This window comes from Chiloscyllium plagiosum, chromosome 8 (assembly GCF_004010195.1).
Source record: "Chiloscyllium plagiosum isolate BGI_BamShark_2017 chromosome 8, ASM401019v2, whole genome shotgun sequence".
Lineage (NCBI taxonomy): Eukaryota > Metazoa > Chordata > Chondrichthyes > Orectolobiformes > Hemiscylliidae > Chiloscyllium > Chiloscyllium plagiosum.
In genome coordinates this window covers 103744829-103747359 of record NC_057717.1, presented here as the reverse complement: position 1 = coordinate 103747359, position 2531 = coordinate 103744829, and positions in this window count along the sequence as shown.

Sequence of the window (2531 nt, the reverse complement as noted above, 5' to 3'; positions counted from 1 at the left end):
GTCTCTGGGGCAGAGCATTCCACACAGTCACCACTCTCTGGGTGAAGAAGTTTCTCCTCATCTCTGTCCTAAATGGTCTACCCCGTATTTTTAAGCTGTGTCCTCTGGTTCGGCACTCACCCATCAGCGGAAACATGTTTCCTGCCTCCAGAGTGTCCAATCCGTTAATAATCTTATAGGTCTCAATCAGATCCCCTCTCAGTCTTCTAAACTCAAAGGTATACAAGCCCAGTCACTCCAGTCTTTCAGTGTAAGGTAATCCCGCCATTCCAGGAATTGACCTCGTGAACCTACGCTGCACTCCCTCAATAGCCAGAATGTCTTTCCTCAAATTTGGAGACCAGAACTGCACACAGTACTCCAGGTGTGGTCGCACCAGGGCCCTGTACAGCTGCAGAAGCACCTCTTTGCTTCTATACTCAATCCGAGAGTCCACTCCCACCACCAAACACCCTATCCCTCTGAACCTATTTTCCCCATCCCATCCCTGCTGTTTGAATATGGACATTGTTTTGATCAGGTTACCCTGATGTAGTTTTGCCTCCAGCAGCATTCCTCTGATGTGGCAAGGTCTATATTACAGCTCACAACCTCCGAAACTGGATGTGGTATTGAAGGATCAAACAAAGGCCTTTTCTTTTGGCAGCTGGCTTGTCTGTACCTGAGGTATTGGTTAGCTCAGTTGGCTGGACATCTGCTGTGTGATGGCAACAGTGTGGGTTCAGTTCCTGCACGGGGCTGAGGTTACAACGAATGACTCTCCATCTCAACCTCTCCCCTAAGGTTAAACTCTCCTTCAGCTGTCTGTCTCTCTCTCTGATGAGAGCGTGCCCTATGGCCTGATAGGGAGAACTGTGTGGTGACTTTACCCTGTCCCTGGAGTATTGTCTGAGGTCTGGGGGAACCCAGAATGTTTGCTGTCTCAGCTCTATTCCAGGAAGCATTGCTAAATGAATCCAAAACTGATGAAACTTTAAGTAGCCAAGAATGGTTTTTGTTATTTACTTTCTCAAAGAAGCACAGTTTAGAGATAAGTTTGCTGTTGTTCTTTCCAAGCGCAATGTACAAGTTATGGTCAGAGATAGCATCTACTGTGTCTCTCCTGTACGTTCCTTATCTAATCGAAGTGATAGAAAGATTGAGAACATCCTTCTTGTGATGCTCTGCAGGCAGCGGGTAAACCAGTCTCTGCTGATTTATGCATTTTACCCTGCTCCTTCAGCAGGATACAGGTTTATGGGGAGGCTTCAGAGACTGAGATGTCTAATCGGCATGAGTAAAACTGTGGTCTATGTTCTTGTTGCTTAGAGACAGATCCTTTTGACTTGTGAAATCTGCTCGCTGCGGTTCTGCTTTGCTGGCGACACTCAGGTTCGAGAAACCTCAATAATTTTATTAATAGCACTGCCCCGTGATTTGGAAATGAACCAACCCCTTCTCCACATCATTGCCGACCCAGAGCACCACCAAGGAGAAAGGCCACCAGTTAACACTGTATCCGAGTCTCTGGGATTGAAGGGTAATCCCCTGGACATTCCCGATGAGGGAAAACCATCAGGGACTGTGTACTGCAGCTCAGGATTAATGTACCTTTAAGACACACTGTATGTCGATATAAAGTGAACAGTCATTATAGTCCCACCAGACCATCAGGCCTCAGGATAGGGGAGAAGTTGAGAAGGAGAGTCCTTCAGGGTAACCTCAGCTGGTGATGGGAATCGAACCCACACATCACTCTGCACCATATACCAGCTGTCCAGCCAACTGAGTGAACCTGACCCCCATCCCCCTTCCCCCCCAAGGTCTATACAACTTAATGTGACACAAATATGTAGTACACCTTTAAAAATAGAATAGAATCCCTACAGAGTGAAAGCAGGTCATTCGGCCCATCAAGCCCACACCAACACTCTGAAGAGCATCCCACCTGGACCTACACCTTAACCCTGTGACCCTGCATTTCCCATGGCTAACCCACCTAGCCTACACATCCCTGGGTACTACGGGGCAACTCAGCAAGGCCAATCTACCCGACCCGCACACCTTTAAACTGTGGGAGGAAACCCATACAGGCACAGGAAGAATGTGCAAACTCTACACCGACAGTCGCCTGAGGCTGGAATCGAACCCAGATCCCTAGCGCCATGAGCTACCGTGCTACCCCATGTGTAGTATGTTGGTATACCCAAATGTTAATTCAGGGAATGGCTCACCAAGCATCACAGCCAAGTCTGCAGGGGCCAACTGGACCTCCCACTCAAGGCCCATTTCAATTCCCCTTCCCACTCCCTTCCTGAATGACCATCCTTGGCCTCCTCCAACACCATAACAAACCACAGCTCCTATTGAAGGAACAACACCTTATCTTCCACCTGGGCACCAAACAGTCTGGAGGACTCAACATTGAGTTCTCCAATTTCAAATAACCTCCCTCCCCATCCCCCGACTCCTTTCCCAGCCCCTCCCTCCTCCTTCCACTGCTCCCGCCACCAACCGGATTCATTCCTCCCATTGACCAACCAGGTCGTACC